We start from the raw sequence: 23,328 nt of genomic DNA on the forward strand, positions 1-23,328 counted from the left end.
ATTTTGAAATAAAACCTGCACTTATTTCGTTAGTGCAGCAAAATCAATTTTTCGGATCACCCAATGAGGATCCGAATTTTCATATTTCAACTTTTCTAAGACTCAGTGGAACTTTGAAGGCAAACCAAGAGGCCGTAAGGCTGCACCTCTTTCCTTTTTTCTTAAGGGATAGAGCTAGTGCTTGGTTTCATTCATTGACAATTGGTTCTATCACTTCATGGGACCAAATGAGGCGAGCTTTCCTTGCCCAATTCTTTCCCGTTTCTCAAACCGTTCAATTAAGGGCGAGGCTTTTTCAATACACTCAAAAAGATGGTGAATCTCTTTACGATGCGTGGGAGCGTTTCAAAGAAATGCTTAGGCTTTGCCCCCATCATGGTTTAGAGAAGTGGCTTATTATCCACACCTTTTATAATGGTCTTTCGTATACCATATGATTTGATCGAGGGCATGGCACAAAACCACTATCAGTGGACAAGTGAGAGAGTCATCACTGCTTCTTCACCCTCTAAAAAAGAGGCAGGTATGTACAAAATTTCCTCCCTTGATCATCTAACTGCTAAGGTTGACACACTGACACAAAAATTTGATACAATGAATACTAGTGTTGTCACACCTGCTCCTGTATCACCTCCTTGTGAAGTTTGTGGTGTATTTGGCCATATTGGCATTGATTGCCAACTAAGTAGTGTTGTTAGAGGTCCTGAGCAAGTAAACTATGCTCAATATAATCGAGGGTTTAGAAACAACCAATTTTTTTTATCAAACCCCTCAAAATCTTTTTGGACAACAAACAACACCACCCAGTTATGCAAACAACCAAAGAGTCCCTCAAAAATCCAGCTTGGAACTTTTAATGGACAATTATGTTATAAATCAATCCAAGCAACTCCAAGAGCTTAAAAACCAAACTGGATTTTTGAATGACTCTCTTGCCAAAATCACATCCAAGGTAGACTCCATAGCAACTCACAATAAGATACTTGAAACCCAAATCTCTCAAGTGGCCCAACACGTGACTGCTTCCTCTCAAACCACCGGGATCTTTCCAGGTCAAACTAAAACCAACCCCAAAGGCCATATAAGTTCTATTACTCTTAGGGATGGTAACCAATTAGAGGACCCCGTTGTGAAAATTAAAAACAATGAGGGAGAGATAGGGAGTGATGAGCCTCAAAGTGAGAAAACTATAGGAGAGAATGAAAAGCCATTTGTTTCACCACCTCATGAGCCTAAAAATCAATTAACACAAGGTTTTGTCAAATCCAAGTTAGATGACCAATTTAAATTTTTTATTGAAATACTTCCACACAAATTGCCATCTAAACTTAAGAATCCAGAAAGTTTTCCCATAACTTGTGTCATAGGATCCGAAAGCATTGAGAAAGCCATGTGTGATTTGGGAGAGAATGCCAGGTTGACGTCGTTATCCCTTTGGGAAAGATTGGGTATCGGGTAGAGAAACCTCTTGATTGTCAAGCTAATGACTTTAAACGAGCGCTTCGTGGGAGGCAACCCACGAGTTTAATTGCTTTTATTTTTGTTTTGTGTTGTTTTAATTTTTTTTGTAGGTATTTGTCCAAATATGATGCGAAAAATGAAGAAAATTGAGCCTTGCACGTCCAGAAGCTTGGCACGGCCGTGCCTGTGACCTAGCCAACATCCACCAACTTCCAGAGAGTTGGCACGACCCGTGCCTATGGTGGCACGGCCGTGCCATGGTCCCAGACCCTCTTTTACCATTTTTTTTTCACTTTTCTCCTTCTTCCTTCATTCTCAAACACAAACTTCCCTCATCCTTCAACTTCTCTCTCTCAACCTCCATAACATCAATCTTCAAACCTCCATATCTCTCTGAAGGGATTTTAAGAGGGGTTTTTCAAAATTTTAATCCTCTTTGCGGAAGAAATCCCATTGAAACAGATCTTGATTAAATCATTAATCACAAATCAAACAGAAACTTAAACACTTTAAGATTCATGTGTTTACCTCTTGAAGAGCAGAACCTCTGTAGCAGAAATCTTTCTGATCACGAGCAAAGCAAAGCAGCGATGCCTCTATTCAGTCCACACGAACAGAACTTCTCCGATGACCGGTGCTAGCCAATTCCAACAGAGATTCAGAGAGAACAAGGTTTAGAGAGCGACGGCTAGGGTTTCACAACTTTTGTGAATTAGGTCAAGCACTCACAAAAAGTCAGTAATGCTTCAACACAAGGGTTCTATTTATAGAATCACTTGTGTGGTCAGCAAGACAACACTTAAATACACCGTACCTTACGGTGGACCGCGTTTCTCTATTTTTCGTAAATTAAATAATGAAGTCATATTTAATTATTTAATTAATAATAAGTCTCACTTATTATTTTATAAATAAGTCTCACTTATTATTTTATAAATAAGTCTTACTTATTTATTTCTCTCATCTATCTGTCCTTTGTGTGTGACCCTATAGGTTCCCGTAACGTTGACAATAATATTAAATCACATATTTAATATTATAAACAGTGAGCGGTAACTAGCAACACATCACTGCTACCCAAGTGACGAGAATGTCATGTGATCTGACGAAACCTTTCTGTGATAATGATCATGTGTATAATTACCCTTTTGCCCTCATGTCTATATTGAACATAAGGCATAGACCGTGTCATCCTTGTCTAGTTCAATATTGGGCCCGTAGACATTTCTCCTGTTATGTAGGAGGGGCAAATTCCATCTAGGTCACTCATGTCCCTCAACATGATTCATGGAGTACCCATCAACCAACTTTATAGTCATCCTGTTACGGACAAAGTTTGAATGGTGACAAAGCACTCGACTCCAACATCTAGGGTACATAGTGGTTTCAGGTCGAAGGGTGGAAAACACCACTATCACTATGAGAATATCTTATGACACTTTTCATAACTTTTACTATGTAGTATTCTCATGGCGGATCAATCCAATATAAATATTACTCCTAAAATTTATATCTATGTGAAGACTTGATAACTCTTTATCCATGATCTGTGAGATGTGATCATCAGTCTACCTACATAATAGTCTCTATGCTTTAATGATATCCCACTTCTCAATAAAGCTTGACTACAGATACTTTGAGAATAGTTTCCTTATGTTTAATGGGCTCTCACAATTAAGTTATACTTAATGTTCCATTAAACGGACTAACTATTCCAGGGACTTTATTATTTTGAAACAAAACAAAATCAATAAAGAAATGCCTTGTTATTATATATTCACAATATATATTTATATCAATATCATGATACAAAGCCAAAACCAATCAATATAGATTGGCTATTAGGGCTTATTCCAACAATCTCCCACTAGCACTAAAAGCCAATCAAATATTAACTCAATATCTATTTGTCAAGTGTTAGCATCAAGCACACTCTTGACAAGATACTATACTAGCAGATAAGGAACTTTTTCCTATGTTGGTAGGTTATACTTCTTTCAATTTTCATTTTCGATCTTCTATAGAAAAGAAATTGAATTGTCAAAATATACATTTGGATCATTGGTGAGATCAAGTTTTCATTGCTCGCAAGATTTAAACCAGTTTTACCTCATACGAGATCAATGGAATCCGCAACGCAAGAAACACATGTGTTCACTCAGTTATGAGCTAAACAATCCAAATCATATATATTTGACATCTGTAATAGAAACAACAACTATTTGAAGCTTGTACTTTTACAAATTTCATAGTTGATATCCTAGCATAACATTTATTCCAAATTACGATCTGGATATACTGTACACTGATATGAAAGTCAACATCATTGTAACTCATTTACAATGTTTCTTTCATCTGTGTTCAAGAAACAATCTATAGTCTTTTAAGACATCCAAGGATATTCTTGAAGGTATTATAGTGTCGAACACTATAATCAATTTTGGTACGTATTGAAAATAATTTTGTAACCATGTCTTACATGTGTAGATAAATTATTTTGGTGACTAGTATGTCATCTACATACTCCACCAAACTAATTTCAATGCTCTCACTAATCTCCTTATGTGCACAAGATTTCTTTATTAATCAAAGTTTTCATAAAACTTTGTTAATAAAATAAAAAATTTAACTTCGAGAAGATTTCTCTAATAAATAAATTTTGTAATACATTTACCTTTCTAGTATCCTTTGGATTAACGAAACCCTACATATATGTCAAATACATATATAAGGTCATTATAATTAAAGAATGCAACATCGTTATCCATCTCCTAGAATTCGTATTATACAACAATGACAAATTGGGATCGTTAGATTTAAGTATTACGATGATGTAATAGTTTCGTCATGATTTGCATCATGAGTTGCATGAAACTTTCTACAATCAATCACATCTTAAAGGTATTCATAATACCATCCATGTCAGTTTTCTACAAGAAAACTCACATTCATCTTATGAGTCATACTCATTTGGATGATATAACCAATATCCATATATGGTTTGTGTACATGGATTCTTTATAAGATCCTATGGCAACTAGCCACTTCTCAAAAATCAGGTCATTTGCGAACTTCTAGTAAGTCAGGTGCTCATCTTCCATGAGCATCATATCACCTTGTTGAGTTATGACAAAATCATGTTTCTCATCCTAGTGTTATGACATATCAGACTCATCTAGATCATGTGCTACTCGAACTACCGATTTACCAACAATCCTTTGTTGAATCAGTTCATGTTCCATTCTTAGAGAAACATGTATTTTGTGGTATTTGACTTAATTCAAGTTCTACATCACTCCCACTAGCTCTTGCAAAGTTATACTCCTTGAAAAGGAATACTCCAGTACTAGCGACAAACAACTTTTGTCAAGGAAGAAGATGTAGAAATAGTATCCTTTAGTTTCCTAAGGGAACCTCCACAAGTATACATTCATTTAATTTGAAGTTTAGTTTATCTAGTAAACCATATAACCTCAAATTATCATAAAATCAAAAATAGGTACTCTTACCTCCATATCTAATATGGTGCATTTATGATTACTCAATTAGAACTTGTTGTGGTTGAAGAATAACTGTAATTTAATTAATTTCAAGAGTCTTTGAGTTATAATCAAACTATTTTAGATCGAGTCATGTCAAAAATGAAACGATATAAATAATCATTATACTCATTAATCAAGCATTTACCATCACGACTTACTCGTATAGTCTTTATACTTTTCAAACTTATTCCTTTTACTTCATTGTTGAAATCTTTGAACAATTTCAAAGTTTTCATGAATAGTGTCAAATACACTTTTCTTATCTACTAAATGATTTAGTATTGTTAGATGAAGTAATAGAAACAATATCTAGCAAATATGTTTAGTTCTCCATATACATCTCATATGCATATAATCTCAAATAAATTACGTGTCCTTTCACCTTTGTTGGTGACCGGTATACTAATCTATTTTGAAAGGTGGGACTCACATCCTTCAAATGATATATAATCAAATGAGTCCAATAGTCCATATCCATGGATTTTGGAAATGTGAATCACACTTGTTTGTACTAAACAGTGATGCCAATGATATACAAAAGGTTCTAAACTCATTTGATCCTTTTCTCATAAGTTATAGACCAACTTATCAAGATCATGGAACTCAATTCCATTACTTGATTAGCACACTTGTATAGAAAACATTATTTGGATAATAGGACAACATTTGTCTTTTTATTCAACTATACAATCATTCTCTTGTCAATACAAGATTTATGATTTAATGCTTCTATTTTATATGGAATTTAATAACAATTATTTTGTTCCATATTAAGTTAAATTTAAGTCCAAGCAATAGCTCCTATGTCAATGAAATAATTTGTCTCATTCTAGACGTAAGTGGACTTCGCTTATAGTTAATGTCCCGCTTCTTTAAAACTCTCTATATTTCAACAAATATGAGATTAACCATCAAGTATCATATACTTATGATGCAGAAGTAGAAACTTAACTTTCTATAACTATATGGGCAAATAAGAAGTCTTACTTCTATTTTGACTCTTACATAACATTAACAGTTTTTCTCATTCTTAAGAATAATTCTTAATTTTGTACCAATTCAGAAACTTCTTTATGAAGATTTTGTTCTTCATAAGAACATTTAACAGTATAATAAAAAATGTATGTGCCGAAGAAATTTCAAATACAAAAATAAATAAAATTATATCATGATATAAAAACATAATTAATTAGGTCTTTAATTAAATATGCTCCCACTATTTTACTCAAAGCAAATGACCTTCAACATTTGAATCGGAAAATCTCATTGGAAGATTTTCTAGTGGATTGAAATCCATATTTCACCTTGCTTTAAGTCAACGGTGACTGTACTCAAAACTCGGTTATTTAGGTAGGAACTCCTTCCAATTGTATCTCATACAACTTTCAAATCATTTGAGTGAATAACTCTTTACTCTAATCTATCATATAGATGTTCCCAAACATTGCTTCTAAATTTATTTAATCATATTAAAATAATTTAGTTAAGTTGGACCCAAAGAATAACAGTCGGGTAAATGGAATTACCGCACCGCAACTTACTAGTATAGAAAGTGCACTTCACGGAGGCGAAACCTACACATTTTGATATTAGTCTTGAAGGGTGTCATCCTTTGGAAAGCAATGAACTTAATATTCTTTTGAAGTAAATATATATATATATATATATATATATATATATATATATATATATATATATATTTTAATCTTATTAAAATAATTACGTTAAGTTAGATCCAAAATAACAATCGGTAAATAGAATTACCGCACCACAACTTACTAGTATAGAAAGTGCACATCGCGGAGGCGAAACCTACACATTTCGATATTAGTCTTGAAGTGTGTTATACTTTGGAAAATAATTTACTTCATATTCTATTTGAAGGATTTTAATTAAGTTGATCTCAGTGACATGTGTACCTTATACACACATCTAATATTATACATGACATTCATGTTTATAGATAGCAAGTATATATAAAATATTTAAAATATACATGCACTAATCTAAACACACATTTCATGCATCACATATATAAAATAATAAACTAGGTAGTATGGTTATGACCTCTTAACGCGTAAGAATTAAATAAACTACTTTATTACAATTCTTTGACCCACGAGCAAGCGTCAAAAATTTCTCCATCGAAATCATCTTTTGGCGTTGTCTTTTCTTCAACTTGAGCATTTACATTATTTAACATTTAAATAAAATAAATAAAAGCAAATCACGACACACAGGTCGTATTTAAATAAAATAAATCACGACAAGCAGGCCGTATTTAAATAAAATAAACCATGACACGCAGGTCATATTTAAATACATATACATACGCCAAAAACTAAGGTCATAACCATATACCATAAAATAAATAATAATAACTATTTATAATTATTTAAACAATTTTAGAATTAGTCAAAATTTGGAAATAATATTTTGACCGAGATATACGTCATATAAAATTGATTCATATATATGTATATATATTCCTTTTGAAACTATTTTCAAAATCAATCGGGTCATAAATAAAATTAAAATATGCAAATATTAGGATCAAATCCAAAAGATCATATATGATATTGAAACTTTTTCAAAATCATGATCCTTTTAAATTAGAAACAAATTAGGATCATTTATTACCTTTTCAAACTACTTTTGAAAGACAATCCAAAAGGTAGAATTTTTTTATTTACTTAATTATAGTAATATTGACACTCAACAATTATTATAATTAAATCTGCTTTATTTAGACAACCAATTTGTTTCCAAAACAAATTATAGTGCTAAAATTAAGCAAATAATTTATTACCAAATTCAAAAAGTCACATTTGATGTTGAAACTCTTTCAAAATCATGATCTTTTAAATTTACTACCTTTCTCCAATTAAATAAATTAATTAAACATAAATAGTTTCAAGGATTGTTTGTTTAGCATGAACAACCGGATCTTTGATGCTTCATCAGATTCGGATATCGAAGCTCAATCTCACGAATTGTTCAAAGTCACAACAGTCTTCTTGAAAACAATTGATCAACCATAATAATATAACTCTTGTATAGTTAGGTACCCTAATACGACAATCAAACATCAATAGTCTTAACAATTGTTTGTTCAGTATGGACAACCGGATCTTTGATGCTTAACCAGAATCAGATATTCGGATATCGAAGCTCAATCTCACGAGTTGTCTACAAATTCACAATCAATTTCATAAAACATATTGAACGAATGACATCATCAATATATCACATATACTGATGTCGTATCAGAATCATATATCACATATATGATGTTGATCAATCAATTTTAATTAATTCTTATTATTTAAATAATAAAATATTAACACTTAATATTATTATCATTAGGATTTGTATTCTACGTTAATTAAAAATAAAGGAAATCAGATTTCCTAAAGCTATGTCATACACATGCATAGTACATCACATGTAACATTTGGTCCTCAATATAATTCGCATATTTCGATTTCGGTTTCGTTTTCGGTTTCCGATCAAAACTCACAACAATGAATTGACGTAAATTAAAATAGGCTTTTGCCAATTCAAGAATCAAATGAAAGAGAACATGTATTTCAATGAATCAAATTCACCTACTCCAACTCTTGAAGCGTGAAACCAATAATTATCGTTCAAGCATATATGAAAACAACACTATTAGCATACAAATTATCACTCTTCTATAATTTCAAACAATTTGAAACCATACAATCGTTGATTATGCTGCGTTGAGACTTGAAACAAAAACAAATTGCAGCGGAAAGAAGAACGAACGCATATCATATTTACAAATTGAATCGTATTCATAAATTGCAATATTAATATCGATAGAATCATATTTGCAGTTCGATAAAATAAAATGACAAATCATTCAATCATGTTTAGGCAAACAACATATTCGAATTCAATGATTTAATCATAACCGAAGCTCTGATACCACTGAAGGGATTTTAAGAGGGGTTTTTCAAAATTTTAATCCTTTTGCGTAAGAAATGATTAAATCATTAATCACAAATCAAACAGAAAACTTAAACACTTTCATGTGTTTACCTCTTGAAGAGCAGAACCTCTGTAGCAGAAATCTTTCTGATCACGAGCAAAGCAAAGCAGCGATGCCTCTATTCAGTCCACACGAACAGAACTTCTCCGATGACCGGTGCTAGCCAATTCCAATGGAGATTCAGAGAGAACAAGGTTTAGAGAGCGACGGCTAGGGTTTCACAACTTTTGTGAATTAGGTCAAGCACTCACAAAAAGTCAGTAATGCTTCAACACAAGGGTTCTATTTATAGAATCACTTGTGTGGTCAGCAAGACAACACTTAAATACACCGTACCTTACGGTGGACCGCGTTTCTCTATTTTTCGTAAATTAAATAATGAAGTCATATTTAATTATTTAATTAATAATAAGTCTCACTTATTATTTTATAAATAAGTCTCACTTATTATTTTATAAATAAGTCTTACTTATTTATTTCTCTCATCTATCTGTCCTTTGTGTGTGACCCTATAGGTTCCCGTAACGTTGACAATAATATTACACATATTTAATATTATAAACAGTGAGCGGTATCTAGCAACACATCACTGCTACCCAAGTGACGAGAATGTCATGTGATCTGACGAAACCTTTCTGTGATAATGATCATGTGTATAATTACCCTTTTGCCCTCATGTCTATATTGAACATAAGGCATAGACCGTGTCATCCTTGTCTAGTTCAATATTGGGCCCGTAGACATTTCTCCTGTTATGTAGGAGGGGCAAATTCCATCTAGGTCACTCATGTCCCTTAACATGATTCATGGAGTACCCATCAACCAACTTTATAGTCATCCTGTTACGGACAAAGTTTGAATGGTGACAAAGCACTCGACTCCAACATCTAGGGTACATAGTGGTTTCAGGTCGAAGGGTGGAAAACACCATTATCACTATGAGAATATCTTATGACACTTTTCATAACTTTTACTATGTAGTATTCTCATGGCGGATCAATCCAATATAAATATTACTCCTAATATTTATATCTATGTGAAGACTTGATAACTCTTTATCCATGATCTGTGAGATGTGATCATCAGTCTACCTACATAATAGTCTCTATGCTTTAATAATATCCCACTTCTCAATAAAGCTTGACTACAGATACTTTGAGAATAGTTTCCTTATGTTTAATGGGCTCTCACAATTAAGTTATACTTAATGTTCCATTAAACGGACTAACTATTCCAGGGACTTTATTATTTTGAAACAAAACAAAATCAATAAAGAAATGCCTTGTTATTATATATTCACAATATATATTTATATCAATATCATGATACAAAGTCAAAACCAATCAATATAGATTGGCTATTAGGGCTTATTCCAACACTCTCCCCATTCACCATTCCAAAAAAATTCTTCACCAATCTCCACCATTCAACTCATAAACCTCACTAAAACCAAAACCCATCACTAAACCAACCCTTCCCACATAAACCTTGTCCAAGCCTAACCTCCACCCACACCCAAACCAAGCTAAGGTCAATGGCATCAAAAACGAAAGGTGAGGATATTGAAGCCTCCGGAAGAGGTGCAAGCAAGAAGCAATCAACAGCCCGCAATCATGGGATCCAATTCAAGGATTCCGAGCAAAGAAATAGGTATAATTCTCTAATCTCTAGAACTATCTCTCCTTGCAGGTACCCTGATGTTAATGCTTTGAATAGACTAGAAATAGATGAACATGTGATCAGGCTGTTGAATAAATTAACAACCCTGTGCTTAGGTACCTTCACACGGTTATTGCTTGCACCTTATGGGGTAGAAAAAAGATAGGAATGATGAGGACTATTGAGTTGTTTATGTTGTAGGCTATACTTTATAACCACCATGTTAACATTTGCTATTATTTGATTTATTATCTTGTTTCAATTGCTAGAAAGAAACCGGATATAAAGGTGATATAGTGGTAGGTGGAATCATCACTTTCACTTGTTCGAAAATTTGAGGTAAATGTGAACAAAGGGATAAATAGGATTGAGGGAAACTACTATCTATACTTAGAAACCCTCACTACCATGTTTTTTTTAGAATCCATGGCCCTTCTCACAATTCCCAATATGAGTGGAGAGTCAATAATGCTAATTTCTTGATTATTCTACCTAATTCAGATATTACTAATCCGAAGGCGGTAGAAAACTTTTATGTTGGCACTAACCCACAGGTACACAATGATGGTGATGATGGTGGTGATGAAGAGGAGGTAGGTGCAAACTTGCACCATTAACAAGTAGCCGGTGGAAACTATAATGATGAACGGTGGGCATGGATGCAAACCGAAGTTCAAAGAACATGCACTGAGCAACAAAGACAAGGTGTTGAAATGATCGGGCTAAGAAACGGTGTCCTAAGGGGCACTCAAATAAATGAATAAAACAATCAAATGTTCCGATACATGATGCAACACCTTCACCTCCAAGGTCTACCTTATGGACTTCAATAAAATTGTGAGCTCTCCTCTTCCTCTCCTCTTCTCTACTTCTCTTCTTTCTTCATCATCTTCTTCTTTTTTTTCTTCTTCTTTTAAATCATTGAGGACAATGCTTCTCCTAAGTGTGGGGGGAGCCTAATAAAGTGTCTTTAGTCATAGTGTTTCCAAACTCCCTTGAACTTTATTATTTTGTTCTGTTTTATTGTGAAAGACATGGTTAAGTAGCTTGTTTTTATTGAAAAACATCATGACATAAATTTTTTATTGTCTCCTCTTAATTGGTTATTTCTTGTACATGAAAGTGAACTCTTGTATTTTAAGTTTTCTTGATATACCCACATCTTGCTTCAAAGTGAATACAATTCTCCAATGAGAAAAACATAAGTTGCTTCCCTTGAGTAAGTGTATGAATAGGTATTTTAAGGAAATATGTTTTAATTTTAGTGGTACGTTGACCTTTAAAAACTCTCAAAGTAAAAGTAGTATAAGTTAGTATAAAGGAGTTTATAAAAAGCCAAATAGCCAAAATAATTTCAAGGTTGCATTATTGAATCTAGATTGGGGAAGGAGGTAGGCCCTCCGACTTCCTACGTGAAGGTAATGTTATCTTGAAAAACTTTAAAAAGCATCATTGAATCTAGATTGGGGAAGGGGGTAGGCCCTCCGACTTCCTACGTGAAGATGATGTTTTAAGGGGCACCACTGAATCTAGATTGGGGAAGGGGGTAGGCCCTCCGACTTCCTACGTGAAGGTGTTGTTTCTTAAATGAAGTATGTTGAAATTCCAAAAATGTGCAAATGGCAAAGATCAAAAAGATTGCAAATACTCCCATCTCTCTTATATGAAATGAAGAAAGAGTTTTTCTTGGTTGGTTTAGTACTAGGATTAGAACATGTTTCCTCATAATATCTATCTTATACAGGAGCAAGAAAAGGGTTGGACTACACACACACTCACTTGAAACTTGATTGTTGGGTTGAATAAGGTTTACAAGAAATGCTTGAGTTTGTGATTAGTGTACGCTTGAAATTTAAGCCCTTGAGGAGACATGTGCTTTAATTAAATTGTCATATGATAATATGTCTTGTGCTACCATGTTTATGCCTTTTGCTTGAGGACAAGCAAAGATTCAAGTGTGGGGGAGTTTGATGAGTCTTTTATTATCTATTTTAATATGTTATTTAGTTTCGTTTTTAATTAGATTTAAGTTTATTTTATATTTATATTATTTTCTTTTTCAACTATTTTACTTTAATTCCATATTGTTATATTTTAGGAACGAATATTTGATGGATTGAGTCTTGGAGCAAAAGAAAGGGATTTGGAGTTGATTCGGTACGAAAATACGAAGATTTGGAGACAAAATATATCTCCCCCAAAGTCAGAAGCTTGGCACAGCCCGTGCTAGGCTTGGCACGGCCGTGCCACACTCCAGAACTACTTTTGCTGCTTTTGCTTAGATTTTAAGCTACTCTGTTTTAGTTTACTTGTGGAACATTCTAGTGATTGCTTAGATTTTAAGTCGAATGTAAACTATAAATAGAGTAGCTAGCCATCACAAATATTCATCTTTTCTTGAAATGCAATATGTGACAATTGTCTTTCTAATAAAAGTTCATTTACTTTCTTGTTATTTATCTTTATGCTTTCTCTCTTCTTCTCCTTGTCTATGATGAACGTCAGTGAGTAGACTTCTCTTGTCTTGGGATTGTTGGATAAGTCTAATGACATAATCCTAATCAAACCAAGCTTTAAACCTTAATTTTATGTAACCCTAATTTCTTATCTAAATTCACCGCTTTAACATGGATCAACCATTATCAAACTGTGGAAACGAAAGTGGAGGGTTTGATAATTGTTTATCCATCATCTCAAATATCAATTCATAAAACGAAAGTGGAGCTTTGATATTCGAACAAGTGAATTTAGACAAGGATTGCAAAGGCATCGAAATAGTCTTTGCAATCTTTGAGACATATAGTTTCGATCTTCAAGGGAACTAATAATGATCAAGTCAGCGAAATAGGCTTGGTTGTTAGAGGAACCAAAATCTAATAGTAATCAAGTCAGCAAAATAGGCTTGGTTGCTAGAGGAACAAAAGAGAAACTGTCTTGAGAAATTAGGTCTAACATAAGGTTATAAGTTTAATAGTTTGGTTTGTGAAGGACTTGTCATTAGGATGAACCAATAATTCCAAGGCTTTTATCTTATTTATTTTCTTGTAATTAAAAATCCAACTTTTTATCTAAAACTCTTTTGTCTAATCATCATTAAAGGTTAATTGGATTCATAACTCCCTGTCGGAACGATACTCTTATTTTACTACTTCGATAGAACCGTGCACTTGCGGTTTTATCTCATCAGTGCTTGCCGAAGAGGATGACAGAATCGGCGGCGGCGGCATTGGTTGCCGAAGAGAGAGGAGATAACCTAACATATGAATGAAAATAAAATATGATTTATACGAAAACTTTACATTTTTAATTTTGATCACATGTATTATTTTTTGTAAATTGTGACATTTATGATTATATAATATTGAATAGTAATCAATGTTTTTTTTTCAAGTATTTTACATGCATATAAATTTTCATATAAATATTTTGTTAACGTATGTTAGCCGTATCACAATACGATACGGGTATGCGGATACGCGGAAATTTTTAAATTAGGATACGATACGTATCCGTATCCGTACTACGTATTCAGGCTTCATATATAAATAGTCATAAACAATCATAAATCAAAATAAAAGAGGTATGTCATTTTGTCAACAAAAGTATTTTTTTTGTTTTTGGTTACAACAATATTACAATTTGAAATAAGAGAGATGAAATATAAGCTACCAATAGTGTGCAAAATAAAATTAGGAGGTAAATGATATTTCCGAGACTTCTTTGCGGTGAAAATGTTCGAATAACATTAACATCATCAAGTGACTTTTGTTGTGCGCGTGTGAAAAATATTTGAGTTTGCCCAATTTTTTATTTTTTTAAGTGGGTTAATGGGTTATTGGGTTGGACCTAACATAAAAAAGGTATCGACTGAGCCCGGACGAGTGCCTTGACTAGCTGGGTGGTGTCTCTGCCTATGATTAGAAGTTATCTTGTATGAGATAAAAGAGAGTAGAAAAATAATACACCATCCAAAATTATCTTCCCATAATTTAGGTCTTAACAACAACGTAGAGGGCAAAAAGAGGCAAGCAATTACACTAACGTGTGTTTGGATGGGGGAATGTTTTGAGGGAATGTAATGTTATGAGGGAATTCAAATACTTTGAGGTGAATTTCATTGTTTGGATGGGGAATGTAATGTAATGTTGAGGAAATGTAATATTATGAGGGAATTCAAATACTTTGAGGTAAATTGCCTAGAATTTTAAATTCTTTAAAATTTCCAAATTACCTCATCCAAACACACTCTAATTTTCACGAACAGGCTGGGCCAATGATATGAAACCATTCAGCACAAATCAATTTAAATAGATTTTGTTTTAGAAGGAAACACTCTAAAACAAAACCCTAACGAGTTTCATCGGTTTTCACTTCTCCGCAATTTTTACTTCAAATCATCGTCTAGATTCATCTTTCATCTTTTCCTTCTCCACAAAACCCTAACTCATCACCGGAAGGTTTTCCGCTGCCAACGCCGGAAGCACTCACACCATTCATTGCGTGTGATCCAATGAAAAGGAACAAAACTTCTTCTCTCAAATCTCCACAACAGTCTATGGTTTCGGATTCAACAGGTTCATATTTACCCGATGAGTGTTGAGAATGCATCTTAAAATCCTTCGTCAAGGACGACAGACGTCGCTACTTAAATTCTCTATCCCTCGTCAACAAACAGTTACTCTGTCACAGAAAGTTTCCAATTCTCCCTCACAATCTATGATGAAACACCCCCGTTCCTTGGTTGTCTCTTCAAAAGGTTCACCAACCTCACATCCCTAGAATTCTCGGATTACAGATGTGACCTCGATGCTCTTCTCATTCAAATCTATTGTTTTCCATCATTGAACATCACATCCCTCAAACTCCCCGACCAATGTACCATTCCTGCATATGCGTTGCGAGCTTTATCCCAAAACAATACATCTCTGGTCTCTCTGACCTGTTCCAAAATTTTTATTGATGAGTATGTACTGGTACTCATTGCCGATTGTTTCCCTTTGCTCAAAGAACTCTCTTGGTCACCCTTTGATCAAGAGGCCCTCTAATTTCTTTTATGGAATTCACTCTCTCTTATTTAAGTGTCTATAAACCTTAGTGAATGTATGTTTCTCATCGAGTTATCGTTTTTTTACCTAGTTAGAAACTGTCCTTCACTTAGTGAGATCAAAATGGAATGCACGTCTATTGGGAAAAAGAATTTCGAGAATTCTAATTCTTTGAGGGATTTTGTTGGAAGACCTCAACTTAAGTCTCTTTGTTTGGCTCACTGTGAGCTGTTGGGAGATGAACACATCATGTTGTTTACTTCCATTTTTCCCAACTTGGACGTGCTGGATTTGAGTTATTGTAAGTTGTTGTTTTGAAATTTAAGTAACTGAGAAATTACTTTTTTTTTTTTAAGGAAGTAACTGAGAAATTACTTGTCAACCTAGAAATATGCATTTACTATTTTATTATAACTTCTATATATGGATGTTATGCGTGAATCAACTGATCATATAATTTATATAATTCATATTGTCTCCTAAAATTTATTGACTTTTTCTTGGTTTTTGCAGGAGGAATTCAAATGGTAGAAGAATATTTATTTGTTGAAGGAAGACAAAGAAGTCAATATGATCCTCTTTTTGTAGTTACTAATGAACTGGTGTTACTGAAAATATTGATCTTGCATACATTCTGAAGTATGGAATCTACCCTTATTATCCCAAAACCATGTTCTTGAAAATCCAATTGAAAGTTATTCAAGAAATAGGAACCCAATAAGTTATGTTGAAGAAAGCCAATGTTTGAGCATTAAAATCCTCTAATGTATTATCTTTGAATTGAGTTCTCACACAAGCAGCCATCAACACAAAGTGTCTTAATAGTCATCAGAAAAATATTTTACCAGTATGTTACAAAAGATATTGATCTAACAAGTAGAAAGAAACAATAACCCTGGCAAAACAAGTTTAGAACAATGAAGCAAGGACACAACACTGACACGGGCACGTCGATACTGATAAAATTTTGAAAAAATGACATAATTCAATGTTATCACAAAATATCGATGTTGTCTCGGTGTCAGACATGATACGTGTCGGACACCCGGACAACTCTTCAATCAGAAGAGTTCGTGCAACAGAGAGAACAACCAAAAGTTATTAAGATGTATGTGATCAAATATGTAGAGTCTTTTTGTCAAAAAAGAAAAATGCAAGGGCCTAATGATTCCTCAACTATCAACAATTTTTTTTTTCTTTCTAAGCAATGAGTAAGGATCAGGACGAAACACCGACATTCCAATTAGGTTGCATCCCGAGAAATTTCTATCCTATGTCGCCAAACTCTGGAATATTATTCAAACCGCACAAAAAAAAAAAAAATTGTGACGGATAGTTCACAAATTAATCAAAACTGAACTTGGTTGAATTTATTAACTATATCATTCACAATCCAGTTTTTGTCACAATCCTATTTATAGTTATTCAATTGCTCAAATGTCAAGCTAGGGTTTCCAACCATCTAATTTAACTTCGACATGAGTTTTACGGCAAGTGCTACGCTGCACAACTGAAATATGTGTTGTGCCACTCACAGATTTGTTTCAAGTTTCAACCATTGGAACAATGTCTCTGGATTATTGATTCATTGTGGAACAAAAAAGTGTATGGCACATCACTATTTAAATTTTAATTGGCATCATAGAATTAGCTTAATTTTACATATAAAAGATTTGTTTTCTACTTTGTAAATGATTTTTACCGTAATTGGTAGGGAAGTAACCAATCAATGTTGAATGCAGGTAAACCAAGATTTTCAAGTGTGGAATCAATTCACTTTGACACATTTCATATGAATATACTTCTTATGAGGGAAGTCCAAATCATCACTGTTTGAGTTATTACAGAATGATATTGATGATAGTAATATCACATGAATTGTTATTACTTGCTGGACAAGTAACTTTACTTAGGATATTGATACTCTATAGTTAGATCATTATAGCTTACCATACTATTAGTTATTAGTATATATACTTGTTGTAAGCTCTATTCTTAGTAATGAGAATTCATTTCATTCCTTTTCTTTTGATTTCTGATATGGTATCAGAAGCTCTTTCCAAAGAGGAAGAGTTTGTTACGATCCATAACGGTTTGTAACCGTTTTTCCGCTGCATCTTCTTCTTCAATTGATCTTCGTTTGATCAATTTTTCTGGTTTTTGTGTGATAAATCTTCACGATTTCACACCTTGATTCTTCTTTCTTGTTCTCGTTTTCTTGTTTTGATTGATTTTCTTCAATCATTGTTATACTCTGTTCTTGATCTTCTCGTATTGCATCCATGGCGCCAAGAAATGTTGTTCAACCTGATACTGAATCAGTGTTCTTCGTTCATCCCAGTGAAGGTCCCAATTCTCTTTCTATTACTCCTAAATTCAACGGTTCCAATTATATTGCTTGGAGTCGCACTGTTGAACGCTCGTTGGGAACGAAGAATAAGCTTGGTTTCATCAATGGTTCCATTCCTATGCCTGATGACGATGATTTGAACCGCACAGCATGGGAACGATGCAATCATTTGGTTCAATCTTGGCTTATCAACTCAGATTCTGAGTCCATTGCTCAAACTATTGTTTTTTGTGATTCTGCACTTGAGGTTTGGCTTGATTTGAAAGAAAAATTCTCCAAAATTGATCGTATTCGCATTGCAAATTTACGTTCTAACATCAATAATTTGAAACAAGGATCAAAATCTGTTTTGGATTATTTCACTGAAATGAAGTCCTTATGGGAGGAATTATCTTCACATAGACCTATCCCTAATTGTTCTTGTGTTCATCCTTGTCGTTGTGCTGCATCTAGAGTTGCTAAGATTCATAGAAATGAGGATCAGATTATGCAATTTCTTACAGGATTGAATGACCAATTTTCTGTTGTTAGAACTCAAGTTCTTCTCCTTGATCCTCTTCCTTCTATGAACAAAGTTTATTCTTTAGTTGTTCAGGAAGAAAGTAATCATGCTTCTATTACTTCTTTGAGTGTATCTACTGATACCTCAATTCAAATCAATGCCACTGATAACAGAAAACCTCAAGGTCGTGGTAAAAGCTTCTCTTCAAATAAGCCTACTAGACTCTGTACTTTCTGTAATCGTACAAATCATACTGTGGATTTTTGTTACATGAAACATGGTTATCCTAATGTTAACAAATCTTCACCAAGTGTGAATTGATGAGTCATTTATTGACTATTTATATATGCTTTTTTGTTTAGTTTTAATTAGATTTTAATTTATTTTATATTAGCATTATTTCCTTTTTAGGATAGTTTACTACAAATTGCATTTTATTTTATTTCAGGAATGAATATTGGATGGATTGAGTCTTGGAGCAAAAGAAAGGGACTTGGAGCCGATTGGATGCAAAAATATAAAGATTGAGAGACAAAATATGTCTCCCCACAGTCAGAAGCTTGGCACGGCCCGTGCTAGCCTTGGCACGGCCGTGCCACCATCCAGAGTGCCTTTTGCTGATTTTGCTTAGATTTTAAGCTACTATATTTTTGGCCCGAATGTAATAGCTTAGATTTTAAGTCGAATGAATGCTATAAATAGAGTAGCCATCCATCACAAATATTCATCTTTACTTGGAATTCAATAAGTGACAATTGCTTTTCTAATTAAAGTTCTTTTCTTTTCCTTTATTTTCTTGTCATTTACTTTTATGCTTTCTCTCTTCTTCCCCATGTCTACGATGAACATGAGTGAGTAGACTTCTCCTTGTCTTGGGATTGTTGGATAAGTCTAAATGACATAATCCTAATCAAACCAAGCTCTAAGCCTTAATCTTATGTAACCCTAATTTCTTATCTAAATTCACCGCTTTAACATGGATCAACCGTTATCAAACTGTGGAAACGAAAGTGGAGGGTTTGATAATTGTTTATCCATTACTCCAAATATCAATTCATAAAACGAAAGTGGAGCTTTGATATTCGAACAAGTGAATTTAGACAAGGATTGCAAAGTCAGCGAAATAGGCTTTGCAATCTTTGAGACATATAGTTTCGATCTTCAAGGGAACTAATAACAATCAAGTCAGCGAAATAGGCTTGGTTGTTAGAGGAACCAAAATCTGATAGTAATCAAGTCAGCGAAATAGGCTTGGTTGCTAGAAGAACATAAGAGAAACTGTCTTGAGAAATTAGGTCTAACATAACATTATAAGCTTATAGTTTTGGTTTGAGAAGGACTTGTTATTTAGTTGAAACCAACGATCCCAAGGCTCTTTTTATATTATTAATTTTCAATCGTTTGAAAACCCCAACTTACAATTCTCTTCTTCTCTAATTGTCATACCCCAAATTTTGACCACTTTTCTCTATTTTTACCCATTTTATTCGTATTTTAAAGTCGGGAATTTTTAAAGAGAGGTTACTTTGAAGTACCTCATTTTTTATTCCGAGTCGGACCCTCTCCTCTCTTTATTTTCTTTTTATTTCAGTATTTAATTTCCATCTTTTATTAGTTTTAATTTTAGTTTTGATTTTAAAATTAGTTACTCTTTTTATATATTTAATAGTTTATTTTCTATTTTTGTGCTATAATGTCAATGAGTCCGAGAAATCCCAGCAAGGGTCCAAAAAAATATTTTTTTTCACACGCCTCAGATTGTCAAACTTTTGTTTCCAAATCCAGGATGTTGTTTCCTTTTTCCCTTCAACCCTAATGCTATAAAATCAAATCTGTCAAAAAAAGAAAAAAACCTAGCCGCAAACCGAGAAACCACAGAACCACCAACCAGTAGCCGCAATCATCAAACCCTAATTTTCTTTCTCTTTCCCAAATTTCAAAATCAAACACCCAAATCATAAAAACTGATTTTAACCAACCTTTTTCATGATTCAACCGAATCCGTACATCAACACTTCAAGTAAACTAAATTTCGTACTTAAACATCACTTTTTCTTTTGAATCCGTCACTTACAAGCTCGAATCCGAACCCACAACGACAAGAATAACGGATCCGATCCAAACAAAGGCTCAATCGCGCCGTTTCAACAAGTATCAGAACCGAGTTTAATGAATAGAAGCGGACTCAAAGATTAGAGAGGAACCTTGAAGTTTTCCGTCGCAATCTAACCGTCTCCGATCTAAATAGGTAATCGGTTGTTTCGTTGTTATTTTGTGAATTTGTGTGTGGAATGAGTTTCTAATTGAAAAGGTAAAAAAATAATAATAAAAGAGTTTGAATCCGAATCTTAAAATGTAGATCTAGGGAGTTTTACTTTGATTTTGAAAAAAGTAAGTTCGGATTCGTGTTTAAAACCAAAAAGGATATCTAAATATGTAAAAAGATTTGAAAACGGAGAAGTTTCGTTTTCCGGTGTGGCGGCGCCGCCCTGTTGGGCCGGCAAACCACCGCACCGGAGCGGCGAAACCCGCTGGAGAAGATGAAGATCATCTTCTGCTCTTTTCCAGAATTTTTAGAGAGAAGGGAGAGTTTTTTGGTTTAGAGAGAGAAAGGTTGAGAGAAATGAAGGTTGATGAACCGAATTTGCTTATATACTTGCTGTTGAACCGGTTTTTATTTCATTTGAACCGTTTTTATAAAATCAAACCGGATTTCATTTTAACCGTTGGATCTCAGATCCTGTGGCTGTGATGATATTTCCTGTGATTAGATCTAGACCTTCTAATTCATCAGACGGTCAAGATCTATCCAGTCTGAGCCCAATTGTTTTTTTAATTTCACTACAGTTTTATTAATTACACCTCTGTTTTTACTTTCTGCACCTCTTTGCTAAAAAAAAATTATCTAAAAAACTTACAAAAATATTGTGTTTGTTTTAATTTTTATTTACTGTTTTAATTTTATAATTGCTACTTTTTTATTTAGAATCATCTCATGCATATTTTAATTTCTTGTCATTTTATTGTCATTAATTTTTTAGTGTGTATAATTAGGAAATTGATGTAATTTATTTTGCACATTTTTTTATTTCTTGTTATTATATCTCTCTTGAGACCATAGAATGTATCTAGGAGGGTATGTAATAGTGTAGTAACACACGCACCGACACTATGCCACTTTATTTACCGCTTATTTTATTTTTACGCCGTTACGTTAGTTTAGAAAAATCATTTTTCCCAAAAAATCAAATATGCAAAACTTAAAAAATATTTTCTTAATAAACCTTGGCTTGTAACCCAAGTGTTTTTTTTTCTTTTATTTTCTTAATCAAATGCTTAATTGAATTAATATTCATAATAGACTTGATTTTCTTGTAATTAAAATTTGACCAACCTCACCTTATTTTATCTCATGCCTTGAGGCCTCTTATCCCTTCTTAAAACCATTTTCTAAAATCTAAAGTCAACCAACCCACCAAAAAGAAACTTTTTAGGTGAACTACATTGGTTTTGATCCCTTTTCTTTAAGGGTATGTAGGCATAGGATTTTTATCCTTCCAAATCAAATAAAAATAACCAAAAACATACTTCTTCTCCCTCCATTCTTTCACTTAGACTTTTAAGTAATAATTTTCAAATAAGCAATGAATGTAGCACAAGATAAATTAGGTAAGAGGTTCCTACGGAATACCGTAGACGCTTAGGGTGCTAGCACCTTCCCTTCGCGTAACCAACCCCCGAATCCAAAGTCTCGATAAGGGTTTTTACTCATTTTTTCCCTTCCCACGAATAAAAATCGAGAGTTCAAAGATTGACGATTCAAATCAATTAATGGTTGGATATCCGAAAATCACGAGCACACTAATCATTTCTAAAGGTTAATTAAATTGAACTACTCCTTGTCGGAACGATACTCTTTTATACTACTTCGGTAAGACCGTGCACTTGCGGTTTTATCTCACCAAGTTTTTGGCGCCGCTGCCAGGGAGTAAACTAATTTGATTAACTCTTTCTTTGTGAGTAGAACTCTTTTCTCTCCCCCTCTTCTTCCCTTCTTCTCTCTACACCTAACTTCTTGGGTAGCATAAAGATAATAGATAACATGGCTGAGGAACGCACTCTTAAGGAGTATTCGATCCCTTCTTCGGATGAGCCATGCACTATTATAGTTTACCCAACGGTTCAAGGTAGCGACTTCAAAATAAAACCTGCACTACTAATTTTGGTGCAACAAAACCAGTTTTCTGGATCACCTTCTGAAGATCCAAATTTACATATCTCAACCTTTTGGAGACTTAGTGTAACTTGCAAAGACGACCAAGAAACCGTTAGGCTACATCTCTTCCCTTTTTCTCTAAAAGATAGGGCCAGCAATTGGTTCAACTCTTTAAAGCCCAGTTCCATCACCTCATGGGACCAACTGAGGCGAGAATTCCTTTGCCGTTTCTTTCCCCCCATCAAAAACCGCCCAACTTAGGGGAAAGCTTTACCAATTTACTCAGAAAAACGGGGAATCTCTTTTTGATGTGTGGGAGCGTTTTAAAGAAATATTTAGACGTTGTCCCCATCACGGTCTAGAGAAATGGTTAATCATCCACACCTTTTATAATGGTCTAACATCTAACACTAAATTGACTGTTGATGCAGCTGCAGGTGGTGCCCTAATGAACAAGGATTTCACGACACCTTATGCGTTGATTGAGGACATGGCTCTAAACCTTTTTCAATGGACGGAAGAAAAAGCAATCATCAAT

General features: G+C 33.8%; 1 non-coding gene and 1 pseudogene across 1 annotated transcript; both read right to left on the reverse strand.

The window, feature by feature from the left end:
• Positions 1-300: 300 nt before the first annotated feature.
• On the reverse strand, positions 301-382 carry LOC120580392 (uncharacterized; annotated as a pseudogene).
• Positions 383-23,043: 22,661 nt separating this feature from the next.
• Positions 23,044-23,150, reverse strand: LOC112421484 (small nucleolar RNA R71). Its single transcript, XR_003011810.1, has one exon. It is a non-coding gene; the product is annotated as a small nucleolar RNA R71 (small nucleolar RNA).
• Positions 23,151-23,328: the final 178 nt, after the last annotated feature.

This window comes from Medicago truncatula, chromosome 4 (assembly GCF_003473485.1).
Source record: "Medicago truncatula cultivar Jemalong A17 chromosome 4, MtrunA17r5.0-ANR, whole genome shotgun sequence".
Classification (NCBI taxonomy): domain Eukaryota; kingdom Viridiplantae; phylum Streptophyta; class Magnoliopsida; order Fabales; family Fabaceae; genus Medicago; species Medicago truncatula.